This window comes from Xenopus laevis, chromosome 2L (genome assembly GCF_017654675.1).
Source record: "Xenopus laevis strain J_2021 chromosome 2L, Xenopus_laevis_v10.1, whole genome shotgun sequence".
Lineage (NCBI taxonomy): Eukaryota > Metazoa > Chordata > Amphibia > Anura > Pipidae > Xenopus > Xenopus laevis.
This window is the reverse complement of record NC_054373.1, coordinates 92,939,060-92,955,773: the sequence shown is the minus strand read 5'-3', so window position 1 is coordinate 92,955,773 and position 16,714 is coordinate 92,939,060. Positions and strand designations below refer to the sequence as shown.

The 16,714-nt window shown below is 39.1% G+C and overlaps 1 protein-coding gene across 5 annotated transcripts in view; it reads left to right on the top strand.

The window, feature by feature from the left end:
• The first annotated feature begins 426 nt into the window (after window positions 1-426).
• luzp1.L (leucine zipper protein 1 L homeolog) overlaps window positions 427-16,714 on the top strand; it is a 60,300-nt gene continuing 44,012 nt past the window's right edge. For all 5 annotated transcript variants that reach the window (XM_018246772.2, XM_018246769.2, XM_018246771.2 and 2 more), the window contains exon 1: window positions 427-1,054. The gene's annotated coding sequence lies outside the window, so the exon portion shown is untranslated. The remainder of the gene's footprint in view (window positions 1,055-16,714) is intronic.

The window sequence follows — 16,714 nt, the reverse complement described above, 5'->3', positions numbered from 1 at the left end:
CTATTGTTTGTTTGTTGTTGTTCATGTAGTAGTGAATATGGGGAGGCATTCAGCAGTCACACAATGCTTTCAGCAGACATAGTGATGCCATTTAGGACAAGACATGTGACAGGCAGCACAGACTGTTAATAGTCAGGTATCGACACAGACGCAGTTAAACGAGGGACTAATACGAAAGGTTCAATGCAGGCAGTACTGGTAAAGTCAGACAGAGATAGTGCTAATGTAGGGTCCCAATGCAGTTCTTGCACTGGAAAGACATCATTTGCCCTTGGACCTTTATTTAACCCTTCTCTGGTTTCGAGAGGGTTAATTGTGGGCCCAGTCAGTCAGCGGCTTTCTGCTTAATCCCCGATTTAACCCATTCCCTCTCCCAGACCTGCCGACTACGTTTCCTCACGTCGTGACTCGCTGTTCAGTTTATTTGAAGCGTCAACGCCGTGTGTCTGATCATAGGGATAAAATATCAGCCCTTTTGAATAATGATTTTTGTCAGAACTGCGCCCTACTCTTCGCATGTCCCACACCCAGCTTCTCGCCCTTCCTATTTTCTTTCAGTTCTCCTACATTCCCTGTCTACCTCTCACTCACACACGTCACTTACTGCTGAATCACACTTTTAATTCCCTCCTTCCATTCCCACCGTGTCGCTCTCTCCTGCATCATTTCTCTTTGATATTTCCTTCCCCCAACCCCCCTGTTCTCTTGTTTCGTTCGCCCCCCTCATTTCCTCCGGACTTTTCTTTCCCTCTTTCTCCCTGCTCTCCCTTTGGCAACCCCTTCCCCGGGGCTCACTGGGCCCCGCCTTCCTTGAGTAAAAGTGAGGAGTCAGCCCAGACTGTCCTTATATGGAGTGGGACTGACGGCAGCAGAGTGGAGGTGGGTCCTACTATAGGGAAGCCCACCTTACATTGTTACTATCCTCTGCCTGGAATGTGCTGCCTGATCCCTGCACTGCGGGGAAGGGAAGAGAAGGGGGAGAGGAAACGACTTTACTAAGGGACTTGCTCTGCTCCATATTCCGCGCTAGGACGGCCGATCATCCCGTGTCACGGTAAGGAATGCTACCAGTATTAAGGCAGCTGTTTGGGCTCAATCCCAGGTGGATACCGCTGTCTCCATGAAAGTTTTGCTGCAGTAGCAACATGGATTGGCCCTCCAGCTGCTGAACAGCACCCAGCCCACCCCCACAGCCCGTGTGAGTTGTAGTTGAACAAGTGCTGTGTGTTTGAGCATTGCTGATCTCTGTCTGGAGAGGAAGAGGTGTCAGTAGGTTTCCTGCGAGGTTGATCCCAGGCAGAGGTTAGAGAGGGGAGAATGACTGCAGTAACCTCCTCTGCAGTGAGGGGGGATGATCAGGTGGCTGCTAGCAGCCCATTGCTTTCTGCTAGGAATCTGCAGGGAGACCTCATTGCATATGAAGGAATTTAAGGCATCTCTATGAAGGTTTTTTTTCAAGGAAGCCATCCCTGCTCCTGTACTTAACTCTTCATCTGCAGTACAGCCCTACATCGGTCTCACATCTTTGGCCACAAATAGGTGGACTTGCTCCAAAACCCAAGGCCAAAGTGCTAAACATTAATTGGCCATACACGGTCAGATTTAAGCTGCCTTTTCCGGGCCTTTATACTGATTTGGCACCTTATCTGCTAGTATATGAGGCCCACCAACAGGCCTCCTAGACTGATATCTGACCAAAAATCATCAAGATCTCATTTGGGCAGGTTTGATTTTCCTGCCCAATTTAGGACACCATTGGCTACTTGATGTGGTCCTCGTCCCATCGGCTGGTATTCCCGTCATTGTAATCCAATCGTTTGGCCCTAGGGTCGATCTATCAGATTAGACAATATTTTCCACTTTTCAAGATATGCTTGTTTGGCAACCTTTCCAAATGAGCAGATCTAAAGGTAGGACTACATGGACGTTTTCGGCACGTTCCTGCGCTCTGCAACAAAACGCCGGCGTCAAATTGCATGCAACGGTAATAAGGTAAGAAATGGAAATGTCAGATGAAGTTGCACCATTGATCTGATGGGACACAACTGCCGGATGTAGACGCAGCACGTGCATCCGACAGTCGTGTTGCGTCGGATCAATGCTGCGACACCATCCGACAATGCATTCACTTACCTTATTTCCGTCGCGTGTGATTTGACGCAAGGTGTTTTGTTGCAGCGCGTCGGATTTTGTGGAAAACGTCCATGTAGTCCTACCCTATAGTGCAGGGATCCCCAACCTTTTGAACCCGTGAGCAACATTCAGAAGTAAAAGGAGTTGGGGAGCAACACTAGCATGAAAAATGTTCTGGGGCTGCCAAATAAGGGCTGTGATTGGCCATTTAGTAGCCCCTATGTGGATTGTCAACCTACATTGAGGCTCTGTTTGGCAGTGCACCTGGTTTTTATGAAACCATAACTTGCCTCCAAGCCTGGAATTCAAAAAAACCACCTGCTCTGAGGCCACTGGGAGCAACATCCAAGGGGTTGGAGAGCAACATGTTGCTCACGAGCTACTGGTTGGGGATCACTGCTATAGTGTATGGTCACCCTTATTCTTGGCAATGTGAAAGGCTGTACTCTGTCATTGTGTGGGATTCTACCTACCATTGCATGTCCAATAGAGGTCAGGTTTTCTTGTATGTTTTATTCGAGGACATTAAAAGGATGATTACAAAGATGGATGGGTTGAGATGAGCAGCTGCCATTTGTCCTACATTAGATGTATTTATAGTTGACAAAAAATGTGCAAACTGTTTTGCTTCTCTCAGTTCCGATTAAAACACACGGGGTTCATTTACTGCTGTACGAATGCACCAGTGCAGCAACTCATAGCAACAAATCAATGATTACCTTTCGATTGGTCTCGGGAATTTAGATGAATGAATGCTGGTGTCTGATTGGTTGTTATGGGTTGCTGCCCTGAGCTGTAAGAAATATCTGTACCTTATGTCCCCAGCAGGTTCAAATGAAACATGTATATTTCAGCGGTGCGGAAAGTGGTACATGGCCCTGAAGCACATTTCAAATAATATATTTGTCATGGGATTTAATGACCATAAACATCGTTGATTTACAGTACAGAGAGATGTATATAAAATTGCACGGGAAAGCATACTAAACCTATTATTATTATTATTATTATTATTATAAACGATAATAAAGCCCTTGTTTTAGTACAGAAGACCAGTGGTATTCAGGGTGGTCTTTTCATTCTAAGTTTGAAATGTGTTATGTGGCTTTCCAAGTCTGTGCAGACATTTATATGGTTTTACTCATTGGACAGATTTTGTTTTGTGAAGACGGTGACCTGCTAAGCCCAATGGGCTATTTTAAGTTCTAGGTGAAGTAGCCAACAAGGCACTGGAATGCACATCCAAATAATTCTAGCGTAAGCACAAAACAGATGTGCATCATTGTTACTTATTGTTTTGGGAGAATTGCGTGTCTGAATAATAATCTACTGTACTAAATTCCTAGATGAAGGAGCACATGCTGAAAGTGTGGCTTAATAACCTTTTAAGTGAATCATTTTGATCATAATATAATACCAATATTGGCTTAGGTTCAGGGAACCTTTTACAGCAAGTTACAAAATACACCAAATTCCAATTTATTTGATTAAACATAGCTGATAAATGTTATGTATTCTTATGGCTGTAGTATAGACCAGTGCACTCTGGTTCTTATTTACTAGCAGTGAATAAATTTGCCCTAGTGCAGTAAAGAATCAAGCAACCAGTAAGAGATTTTCTTTCGTCAGCCTGCAGTTAGCAAAGCAAAGGTTATTGCCGTGGGCTAGTTCATGGGGCAGGTTTGCCTATTGATTTTAAATAACCCTGTCTAAGCAATAGACTGATAGTGTCTGATGAGCTGCATCTTATTGCATTGACTATTGCATCAATGTTTATATCTTTGGAGTTGCATGGTGTCTCATTGTGACTAGATGGATTATTGACTGATATCATTGTAATAAATCTCATGCGGACATGTAAGAATTGAGCCTCATCCAATTTCCAAATTAGGGAAAATCTTTGGGCATTTTTTTTGTGTTTATATATTGCACATTTCTTTTTTTTGCATTACAATGGAAGGAACTCAAGCAAAAGATGAACTGAAATCGGTATGTTACTACCTTAATAATAATAATAATAATAATAATAATAAACTACTTCCTGTTTAGGATTTATGATGGTAAATCAGTTAGGTCAGTGTTTCTGAAGTCAGAGGGCAGACGTGTGATAAACGATTGTGTGTTCATATGCAAGAATTATACTGTGTGTTCCTATGTAAGAATGTGTACGTACACATACACACACACACACGCACACATTTAACAACATATCCATTGGGGTTATAGAGACCTGCATACCACACTAAATAGCATTCGTTCGTATGTAGCTGAGTGTTTCACTGCACTTTTGATACATTATAGTAGATGACAAACCAGGAAACATTGCTGAAGAGGCCTACGCCTATATGACACATGCTGTAATTAGCTTGTATATATTTGAGCATGATGTCAGAACTAGCTATCAGGATAAGATCTTGTCTTTTATTCAGTTGACCTGTACCTTCTAAATGGTGTGCTCTTTTTCTGGTTAAATGAACTAAATATTTTGGCAAGGTGAGTAAGGTCCCAGGTAATAGTGTTCTGTTTTTCGAGGAGGATTTACAGATAGGGATGCAACTTTTGACCTCTTTATCAGCCAGGTGGTACTTAAGGTAGCCTTACATGGGCACATTTAAGATGCCAATTTGATTGCGCAGTTATCTGTCCGTGTATGGGGCCCTTCCAACAGACCCACTTAACCAATATGTGGCCTACAATCATCCAGATATCGACCAGACAGGTTTGATGTTCCTGTCTGATCGAGGACCACATTGTTTAGTTGATGCAGTACTCGCTCTGGTTGCTCCTATTCCTGCTGTTGTAATCCAATATTTCCCGCTATAGGTGGGCATATTGGGGAAGGATCCACTTGTTTTGCAACCTCTCTAAATGAGCGGATTGTGTAATGTTCGGCAACCTTTAGTTGCATCACTGTTTTGAACAACCTACTGTATCATTAATCATATATTGGATGTCTTTCTAACTAGGTTGTGCAAACTACCTACTGATTGCTTGCAGTAGTAGTTTAAAGTTGAATTGTCCATGGTATATTAGATACAGCTGTTGATGTACCGACAGACCTGCAAATGCAGCATCTTCCCAATAATGTTGCAATAAAACATTGTGTGATATTGGCATAGACTGAAACGTAGAGTGTAAAATGTATGTTTGGTATAAGCCCTGTTAAACTTGTGTTGAACAAGGGGGTATACTGCCCCTTCAACTTTGTGTCTCTAATCTTCCATAATACTGTGACCCTTGATTCTGGGAGTTGTAATCCTTCAATATCTGAGGACCCATGGTTAACAATGTTTAGTGGCCAATTTTACTGCATGAATACTGTGACCCTTGATTCTGGGAGTTGTAGTCCTGCAATATCTGAGGACCCAAGTTTAACAAACAATGTTTAGTGGCCAATTTTACTGCATGTACCAACCTGTGCTTGCAATTCTATGTGACCAGCACTGATTTAGGGTAGCCTAAGTCCAGCAAACACATGAATATATGAATAGTTTAGAGCTGTAGCCATATCTATATATAGATATATGTGTTACATGTTGTTGAAGTACCACCCAGCTGGAGAGGAAGAGTAATCTAAAATGTTACAAAAAATGTTGGGAATGTGCTTTTCTTTTTACTGTTGATGAGGGAGAAACCAAATCCATTTACTGGTAAGAGTATCTCGTGATGTCCCTTAACCACAGGCAGACGACCAGCTTTAAACAAATGAGTTCCATGTGAGAAATGAGTACATCTCCCTCCCCCCACTAAACATATCTTCACTATTAAAATATATGTTCCCAAAAATATTGACTGTACTGGACATTCCTGAACAAAGAGGATGTGCTTCAGTGCAGTGGCCAAAATCAATAAATTACAGTATGACTTTCTTAAATCTAACTGCATTTCTATTTAAGGGCAAGTCTCCCTCAAAATAAAAATTTGCCTAAAAAAATAAAATATAATTCTAAGCAACTTTTCAATACAGTAGAACTTCCATTTTACATTTTTCAGTGGATCAGAAAAAATGGTGTAAAAACAGCAAAATGTATTATGCATAATATATAGGTAGGACCAAAAAAACAACAATGTAAAATGAGGGAAAAAACTTAAAATCAGGGGATGTAAGATTGAGGTTCCACTGTATACGTTTATTAAAAATTTCCAGCACGTTTAAAGTTATTTGGTAAAACAATTGCAATTGAATGCAGCATATGTTTTCCTGGTTGTTACTTTTTAAACAATGTTGCAATAGTCTTAGTCCCCTAGCAAAGACAGGTCTGTTAATCAGCTGCCTTGTCTTACATTGTATCAACAGTCTCAGCCATCAGGACAAAGAATAGAAAGTGACAGATAAAACACTTATTTCAATAGCAATACATATAAATATAGCTTAATATAGCTTATATAAACATATAAAAATAGCTTAAAAAAACACTGAAAATGTGTTATGAATGTATGCTGGAAAGTTGCACAAAATTATGTTTTCTTTTATTAGGCAACACATTTTATGGGTTGATATTCCCTTTAAAGGTGATCTGATAGCATAAAATAACCTAATTTATACACCACATAAGCATACTATAAAAGCAAAAAAGAATAAAAAGTTACATTATGTAGAAACTGTGCTTTTTTTATTGTTGAATCAATATAAATTGTTGCATCCACAACTTTCAATGGAAACTGAACTTTTGTGTAACATAAATGGCACACTAGTGAGATCTGCCACCCTTTGTGCTGCCTGCCAGGGACTTAAATGGCAATCGCTTGTCACTGTGCATACTGGTGGTTTTCAGCCATAAATGTGAGGATTTTTTTTGTGCTAAAGTTCACTTGCTCACAGGACTGTCAGTGCACTTGTAAAAAAAAAAGAGTAGAGGCCACACCATACGGATCTTGGCCTGCGGTGAAACATATGATGTGGCCCTAGCCTAAGGCTTCCTTTGCCATTTATATTGTTTTGTTTTTATAATTTCTCCAAAATAAACAGTCCCATTAGTGATTATTGCCAGGTAGGTTCCTCCTTGTCTTCACTTCTGCAGTTTGTTTTGGTGAAGAAACAGAATTTGAAGAGAAAGGGTATATTTTCTCTTGTGATTAAAGGAACATTAACACCAGAAATTGAAAGTGTATCAAAGTAATTAAAATATAACGTACTTTTGCCCTGCACTGGTAAAACAAGTGTGTTTGCTTCAGAAACTCTACAATAGTTCATATAAACAAGCTGCAGTGTAGCCATGGGGGCAACCATCCAAGCCCAGGATACACAGCAGATACAGATAAATTCTGAAGAATCCCACTGTATACTACAGTGCTTATCTGTTGTGAATCCTGTGCCTTTTCTCCTTTTTCAGCTTTGAATGGCTGCCCCCATGGCTACACAGCAGTTTGTTTATATAAACTACAGTAGAATTTCCAAAACAAACCACCAGTTTTACCAGTGCAGCACAACAAAACATATTTTCATTCATTTAAAAACTTAAATTTTCTGGTGTTATTGTTCCTTTAAGTCTTTGTTCTTGAATGTCTTGAGTGACTAAATCACTATATCATTTTAGCCCTTAGCTTAGTTTAGCTCATTTAGAAATCTCAGCTGTCAATCAATATTGTCTGCCCCTCCTCTACGCCTTAGGCATAGAGGCGGGCAGACAATTCCTTCCACTTTCCATTCACACTTCCTAGATGTCACTGCTGTCCACACATTCCCCCCTGTTCTCTTCACCGTTTAATTGTGCAGCCAGTGCATTGGGATGGACATCAGGTCCCCCATTCTGGTGCACAAACACAATTCTAAGATGATGCAAGGCTTGTCTTAATAACAGTGTCCACAAAATGGCTCCTGCATGCGTTTTATAATTATGAATTCCCAGACTGAAGTAAACAAGATTCAAATAATTTATATAGTGTAATTAAAGTTCATTTTGCTTGACTAATGTGATATATTGAATTTTGAATAATTTTTTTGAGTGACGGGTCCCCTTTAAAACATGAGAGATTTAGTGCCAGAGATGCCCAAAAAGCCTCAAGTTGTCCACACGTTCCTTAAGAGACTGAAGAATTACTGTGATATTAGAGATGTGTAAATAAAATTACCCAGCCCCCAGATGCATACATACAAAGGATAGAAAATTTAAGGTTGGGCTAAGATGGATTTAAGTGAATCAAAAGCACAATAAATATTGTAAAATGATGTTAAACTGGAACAGGGGATCCAGCATGGGAAATAAAGCACAAGCCATAAGCTCATTGGGCTAACTGTTTCATATTTTTTCACAGATGAAGATATATTTAATGGAATGTGCTGTAAAAAAAAATACCTACAATGATAAAAATCCATCTGTAATTACCTGCTTGTTTTTTAAGCAGTACTTAGCCATGGAAACACCACAGATAAGATTCCTGTGGTTCGAAAAGTAGTGAAACTTTACCTTAAGGCAGATGCTGTTTTTTTTTTTTTTTTTTCAAGTTGACTGTGGAATGTCTTGTGTTTTTGAAGTTGAAAGGATGTCATCTGAGTTATGTTTAGTGTCAACTAAAAATTCAGGCAGTCCCTTCAAATAGTTTTACATTTGTGAACCAGACAAGGCCCGTGCTAGCTGTTTGTACAGTCTCTAGCTGCATTGTTCTCATGACTGGGTCTCTTGACAGAGGTTAGCTTGGGTGTTCAAGTCACAAAAAGATGTTGTTTACCTGCTAAGCCTAATGGTAGGGGATTTAGGATTGTTTTTTTGGGAAGGAGTGGGTGCTGGTATAAAATGCATAGAACTTTTTTTAACATTTGAATCCATGGCTTTGCTACCATGTTCCTATATCCCATAAAATTGGACATGGGGTTGAATAGACATTGATGTTAAAGTAGAGAAAATCGAGAGTCTACACCCACTCAGATGTAGACTTTTCCATACCCATGGTATAATGAGTTGCATTGTATTGAGGTCCAGCATTATATATCCTGAAAATGATTCCGGTTGAGGTAGGCATTTCATTTTCAGTAATAAGTGTAGTGAAAACTGAAAATCCTTCCACATTTATTGGAGGCCTGTGGCCTGTTTTTAAAAAAGAACAGCCAGGCGTAAATACGCCACTCAAATCACATGCGACTGTCAACATGCGTTTTTCAGCACATAGGATTCTTTTCCCAACATGCACTTCTCATTGTTCTTATTGAGAATTTGGACGCCATATTTAAAATACACTGCGTATTTACGCAAAGTGTGGTTTCAAACGTGCAGATCCCATAGAGTTTATTGATTTGGTAGTTTCTTGACGTATTGGCGTTTCTGCTAAAAAACGCCAATACTGGTGTCCTTTGGCGGATTTCAGCTTGCAAGCCCCCTGTGTGAATTGCCATAGTGCGATTTCCATTTGTTTCAGTGGTAGTGCAGTTTTTGCGTATTTATGCCTGGCTGTTCTTTTTTTAAAAACGCCGCAAAAACGCCACGTCTGGCCTTGCCCTACTACAATTTCTGCTCATATTGCCTATTTGTGTTTGATGTCTAAAGAGAGAATCTTTTTCTACATCTGCAATTAATACAGGGAATAAAAACAATTCACTCCAGTAATTACGATGCTAGCAACATTACTACATCTGTTGCCGGTGTTTTTGTAAACAAAATAACAAAACCTTTGAAAAATAAGTTTCCTGTAAATGTCATAGAAAAACTTGTACGGAAAGAACAAGCCTAATCAAATCCAGGAAACTGTATAGACAGTTTACTAGCCAGAGTAGGACAAAGATCTACATGGCATTCACCCCTAAATTTTTCATCTCTCATCTTGGCATGCATCATAATCATCTTTAAAGAGAGGTCTTCTTCATAATTTATGGTAATATAGATTACTTGCTGATTAAACTGTGGCATTAGCGTTCATAATATAATATTGTGCCAATCCCTCTATTTCCACCACTTTTAGGGATGCACCAAATCCAGGATTCGATTCAGGCATGATTCATTCTTTTTCAGTAGGATACGGCTGAACCAAATCCTAATTTGCATATGCAAACTAGGGGTGGGGAGAGAAATTGCATGACATTTTGTCACAAAACAATGAAGTAAATTTTTCCCCTTCCCACCCCTAATTTGCATATGCAAATTAGAATTCGGTTTGATATTCGAGTGTTCAGCCGAATCCAAAATAGTGGATTCGGTGCATCACAATTTTTTTTTTTATTACTGTATCTATATAAATACTAGTACATGTATTTGTGTTTTGAAGTCTACCTCTTCAATTTCCAATTGAACTAAATGTACAGATTGCTGAATCCCTGTCTATTGGATTTGTCCAAATGCCAAAGCTCCTCAAAAGATTTAGCTGAATACCACACCATTTGAAATTTGGCACCATTTGAAATTTTGCTTATTTGAATTTGTCCATAGTTTTAAAGTTACTTGAGACAAGGGTTTGGATTTGCTTTGGCTGAACCAAATCCTGCAAAAGTGCTGAGATTTAGACAAATCCAATGTAATTTTGAAAATAAAGAAAAGCTGCTATTTTGTCCTCCCACACTTTGAGTGGTCTAACCAGTACTGTCTGCTTGATAGATGGGACAATAAGGGCTAGTCCACACGGGGAGATAGCGACGCGTTTGCGGTCGCGGCGACAAAGCGCCGCGACAGTCGCCGCGACCGGCGCAGGCGACAGCTTTTTCAGGCGACTGTTGAAAAGCGCATCGCCTCGTGTGGTTAGCACAGGCGTTTTTACATAGGCGCCCATACAAAACTGTCGCCTGCGCCGGTCGCGGCGACTGTCGCGGCGCTTTGCCGCCGCGACCGCAAACGCGTCGCTATCTCCCCGTGTGGAATAGCCCTTAAGGTTTAACTACCATCAGATATATACTGAGGAGCAACTTTACTTAGTTCTGTTTATAAAAAACATAGCCATTTCATAATTTAGCTGTTACCATATCCTAAATATTGTCATACAGTAAATTTCTGTTTTAAGAACTTTATTTAAATATTATACAGTATATTGAACCTATGTCGTAAAGTTGTTTGTAGATGGTACTGAATTATTTGAACTGACCACCGCACCAATGCATGTACTATACATATCCAAAGATGTATTATGTATTATGATGTCTTTTATGACACTTTATATATCAGTAATGTTTAAGTACGCAAACATCAATAATTCAGCTTCTGCAGGGAAAATATATAAGAACAGAGAGGCCTGCCAGCACTACAACCGTTTAAAATTGTGTCTGGCAGAAGCTTCCAAACCCTTGACCAGTTCTCCTATTTTATTGAATAACAAATTCTATAGTAACATTTATTTTAAACAACTGGAGCTCCAAATCATTTATTTATTGTGACATTGTTTTACATTAGGAAAATTATAAAAACTTTAATGTGATTGCATAAATATTCAATCCACATAACTTGCCTTTTGTAGCAAAAACAGCTTTGGGGGAATGTGAAAATAGGCACAAAGTTTGCCCAGGTTTATTTTTGAGTGCGAATCAGTGTAAAACACCCGAAAATCATGAAGGCAAACACATCTTCAAATGGTTAGAGACCTCTGCCACTGACTTCTTCATGACCTCGATAGGTTTTAGCTGAAATGTTTTTGGATTGGGCTTTTAGCAGTTTCAGGGCATAATAAATCTCAAGGTGTTTTATTTTTTTTCACCGAAAAATTTGTCTTTCAAAAGAGGAAATTCAACTCAACTTTTAATAAATAACCCCCTTAATGTTACCTATGGATTAGTTGCTGAAATTTAGCAAACTTTGCACGTTTTATTACATTACCTTTACTATAAAGTATGCACCCGCTTTGCACACCGTTTGGGGATTTATTTTGTCTTTTGTTTTCTTTTAGACAGGTCACGTTGGATTATACTGGTGTACATCAGTTTTTCATAGTGCCAATAGATTCTTAGTTTGATTGAGAAATCTCCTTTTGTGTTATTTAGCCACTCCATTGTTAATTTGTGTTCATTGTTCTGACAAAAGATGAATTTACACCCACACTATAGTTTTGTAACAGACTGAAATAGTTTCTCATTCATTATTTTTATATTTTATCCATTTGTTCCTCTGCTGATGAAAAGCAGCACATAATAATAATAATGATTCTACCTGCCCTGGCCTGTTAAAGCTCTGCTTTTAATGCAGTTTAGAATTTGTGGCCCTATATGAAAAGTAATTTTACTAATCTGAAAACCCCATGGCATAGCTGCCTGGAATGTTGTCAAAATCACTCCTGTACATGGTTGTATACAGGGCCGGATTTACATTGTGGGCGCCCCTAGGCCCACTGCCGTTCATCTCCCCTGTCCCCTCCAGGGGGACAGGAGCAATGGGGATTGGTGCACGGAAAATTAAAAAAATTATTGTATCTCCAGCACATCCCCAGTGTTTCTGAACCAATGTGGGTTTGGTTGGGCAGCAAGCCGCCCCCCCTTAAATTCTGCCGCCCTAGGCCCGGGCCTAGGTGGCCTTTCCACAAATCCGGGCCTGGTTGTATAAGTCTATGGCACATGGACGTTTTGACTGCTGTTTCCTTTTGGCTTTCAAAACTCGACTGTTCACCTATCACTGCTTCTAATAACACTGAATTAAAAGAACATATTGAATGCACACAGAGAAGTAACAGCTGACCTTTGGTACCAAAATGCTTAAATGAGAGATTTCACACCTAGGTCCACCTGTCACTGCTCCGTGTACATTCAGTACAACGCTTTTCTTTAACAAATAGCAGGTGTGGTGAAAGGCAGACAGTCGTTTTGTCTGCTGCTGTTTTCTGTTGGATGACAGCCACAAATAAAATGCCCTGTGTACCATAGCCCTTTAACTCGAAGAACAGTAATTTAATCTGCACGACACAAAGTGTAAAGCTGGCCATAGATGTTACAATTACGATCTTTCCTGGAAAAGATTTTTCCAGGAAAGATTATTTGTTTCAATACACACGTGTAGAGCTGAATCGTCCGATATAAAGGTACAAACAATAGAATTCTACCAGTATCTGACGATTCATGTTCAGGTTACTTTCAAAGGCTCCCCATCAAAATTTTCTGGCCAGCCCGATCAACGAGCCGACCAATATCCAAGTCTTCTGCTGATGTCGGTTGACTCATGTCCCATCATACACGCACTGAATATCATACGAAAATGAGTTTTGTACAATATTATCAGTGCATCTATGGCCACCTTTAGAAACATGCTTCATTGTGCCTGGGTTTGCACTTTGCAGACTGTTGTGCAGGTAGTAAATGATCCCTACTTTCTAACATAAAACAATACTATGTATATAAAGTTACAGTATCACAGAGAACAAAAACACTCAGTGTAGGATTTGGTAGTCCATAATTGAGAATGGGGCTAGAATATAAACTTTTGCAAGGCAATGTATGTAAAAGTGAATTATTATTATGTGTTTATTAAAGCTCCAACAAATTATACAGCACTGTACAATAAATGGGTTTATACATTGAACATACTGATTTACATACACAACTGATGCAAGCGGTAAAGTGGGCCCTGCAAAAGAGAGCTTTCAATCGAAACATCAGGAATATTTTTTTTAAATTATCCTTAGTGTTATGCACAGTGGATGGACAATTTGCAATGCTCTATCCTTAATGTTCTTGGCAGGTGGTTTCATATTAGGACCTGCAATTGCTGAAAACTGCAAGTTTGACCATTTTCAGGGTCTAGCAATATCTGAAGGGTTAAAAAAGTTTGTAGTCATATTCAAGTGAGGGGAGGCAGCAAATAGCGAAGTCAGAATCAAGGCAAGAAGGCAGGAACATATACATTTTTTATTTCAAATTTGGTCCCAAACCTGCAATGCAATGAAGTCAGTACGTTGTGATCAACGTGGAACATTAGTGCTACCATCTTGTGTGGCGCCATAGAGGAGAAGAGAGCCATTTGGCACTTCTTGACCTTTTGCACATTTATATCATGACAAGGATTAATTTTTAGTTTTTTTTTACATTGTACTGCTTTGTTCATTGAGCATCTTATTTCACAAACCAAGCCACCAAAGACAACAGACCTTGTAAAAAGGATTTTTCATGAATTTTTTTTCAGAAGGAGGTAAGGGGTTATGAGAAGATATAGTGAATGAAGAATTGTGGCATTTTATTACAAAGCAGAGTTTGCAACAAAGCCATATCTTGACAAGAATAATTCTATATTCCTCTCTTCATATAAGTTTTAGAAGAATATGAAGTGCAACTTGTTTGTGTATGGCCCTGTGTCTGATGTCATCAGAGTGATTGGAGAATGCTATGAGCAGCTTTATTGATAACAATTTACACTAATTGTAACTATCTCGTGAACATTGGGCAACAGACTGGACAAACAACATTATATAATGGGGTCTGGAGGCCGGATACCATGAGTAGTACTCTATGAAGGAACATTGTACTGTGCACAGTGAATTCCCTCTTTATGAGCAGTTCAATACATATCCATACTATACCGTTTACCTAATAGTTGTGCCTTGTGTCTTTAATTTATAGAGCAGACCCATTTTTATCAACTTTGTGTCCAGGCAAAAAAACACTGTGGGATTTAATGACCATCTTCACTGGAGTATTTGTTCTTGTCTACAGACACTCTAGTTATTAAAAGAAAATAGCTGGTTTTTAGTGTTCGAGCCACTTGAAGTTCCTGCTTTACACTTCCCACATAGTGCTGCCTCAGGCTCACCCCATATGTCTGTTTTGCATGCCAGCTGCACCTCAACACTCCCTGGTGTAATGAATAAATTGCATAAAGCCTAAAACTTCTGTACCTATCCCAGTGTCAAGTGTCCTGGAATATCCATTTTAATGAGTGTTAGGAATGTGTAAGCCTATTAGTCCTATTCAGGGATGTAGTATATGGTGCCCTGTGCTAAGTTATAGCAAGGATTTCTTAATACTTAACACAGAAGTGTGTTTCTGGAATTTTAAATAGGTTATTGCAGCTATATTCACCATACATGGTAACACCTGGAATATATATGCTCCGCGAGATACTGCTTTTGCATCTGTCGTCATATGAGGAGTGGTTTAGACAAGGCAAAGGTATATGACAGCTCCCAGTCCAATGTATTACTGTGAAAAGCCATAAGAGGAATGTCGTATTTTTCCAATGCTGACTGTTCGTTTGCGTGACAAACACAAGTGAATGTTTATTCAGATGCAGAGACTGAACAATTTTTAAAGATCGTCATGCAACAAAGACTTAAAGGAAAAGTTTTGAAACAAAAAAGAAAAGGCGTTAATCGAGCTATGCAAAAGGAATTATTTCAGATCTGCTAATGTTTAGCGTTGAAATGTAGTCAAATTGCATTCAATGGGGACAAGAGCAGACAAGCTTATACCGGGAGAGGTAGTTTATTTTCCCCCGTGGCAAATTTCATTGTGAATATTGTTAAGTGTTAACATTTTGAAAAGGGGATGGGAGTATGTAGATTTGGATAATACTGTACATGTTCCCCATAATGTAAAAAAAAAATAATTCCTTTTTTATTATAAATTATAGTTTGATTGCTAATGCCGGGAATCCGAGAACCCTCAAGCTGTAGAGCACAACTGTTTGACTTTTGGTACTCAACCCAGTGCTACAATTTGATATTTCAATGTATGGGCATCACATTGTGGTAGATACTTACTTCTGTTCAGGTACTAACCCAAAGGTTCTTTCACTCAATAGTAACAGGAGGACCAGTGATGTGGCCCTCCAAGGTTGTATTTACGGCAGGACAGGTTCTATACCATTGTTGCTTTGGTGTTGATATTCTAATATATATATATATATATATATATATATATATATATATATATATCTATCCATTTAGAAAGATCCGCACTCTCCGGACTTAAAATTGCAAAAATGCTTTATTGCAGAACTAAAAGCTGACTTTTCGGCCCAACCCAAGGCCTTTCTCTAAGTGGATGGAGATTACTTTGTCGACTCTGCACCTAGGCACATTAATGTTTTTTTTGAGAGTGCTGGTATTACAGTTGAATGAATATATATATATATATATATATATATATAATTGGTGATACACTATGTGGAAAATGCTAGCTAGAATACTTCCAGTGTATCTAATATTATATGTGAGTAAGCAACAGAATATTGAGTAGCTATTGGTCCTCCTTAGTATGTGATTCACAAGCTATGAATGCAGGTGCTCTCTGTTTTTGCATCTCTGATATCAGACTTTCTTTGCAGCTAATCTCTCATTGTTATGCCAGATCATTTCACAAGGTATAAGTAGCCATGTTTACTAAATAACCTGGGTTGCTTGTGTATAGGCTATAATATTCAATTTCCCCACTGGCGTTACAATGGTAACTTTTCCCTGCTCTAAAAATAGTTCCGTTGTGTGATTTATTATTGATAGGAAAAGAAGGATGGTATGTCTGTAGTCTTGACCGTGGTATTCATTTGTTCGAAGTCTTCAGTTGGGACATTTCAAAGTACAGCAATTATGACATTTCCAAATGTTATTCAACTGTTCCCTTTCTTTTTGTTGAAAGTGGTCTAAATTGTGCAGTCCTTAGTTAAAGTAAAATTCTCTGCATTCCTTTGGCATCTCACCAGCTGCTGGGAGTTTTGGTTCAGCAAAAGTCAAAGGACCATTTGGTTGGATATCT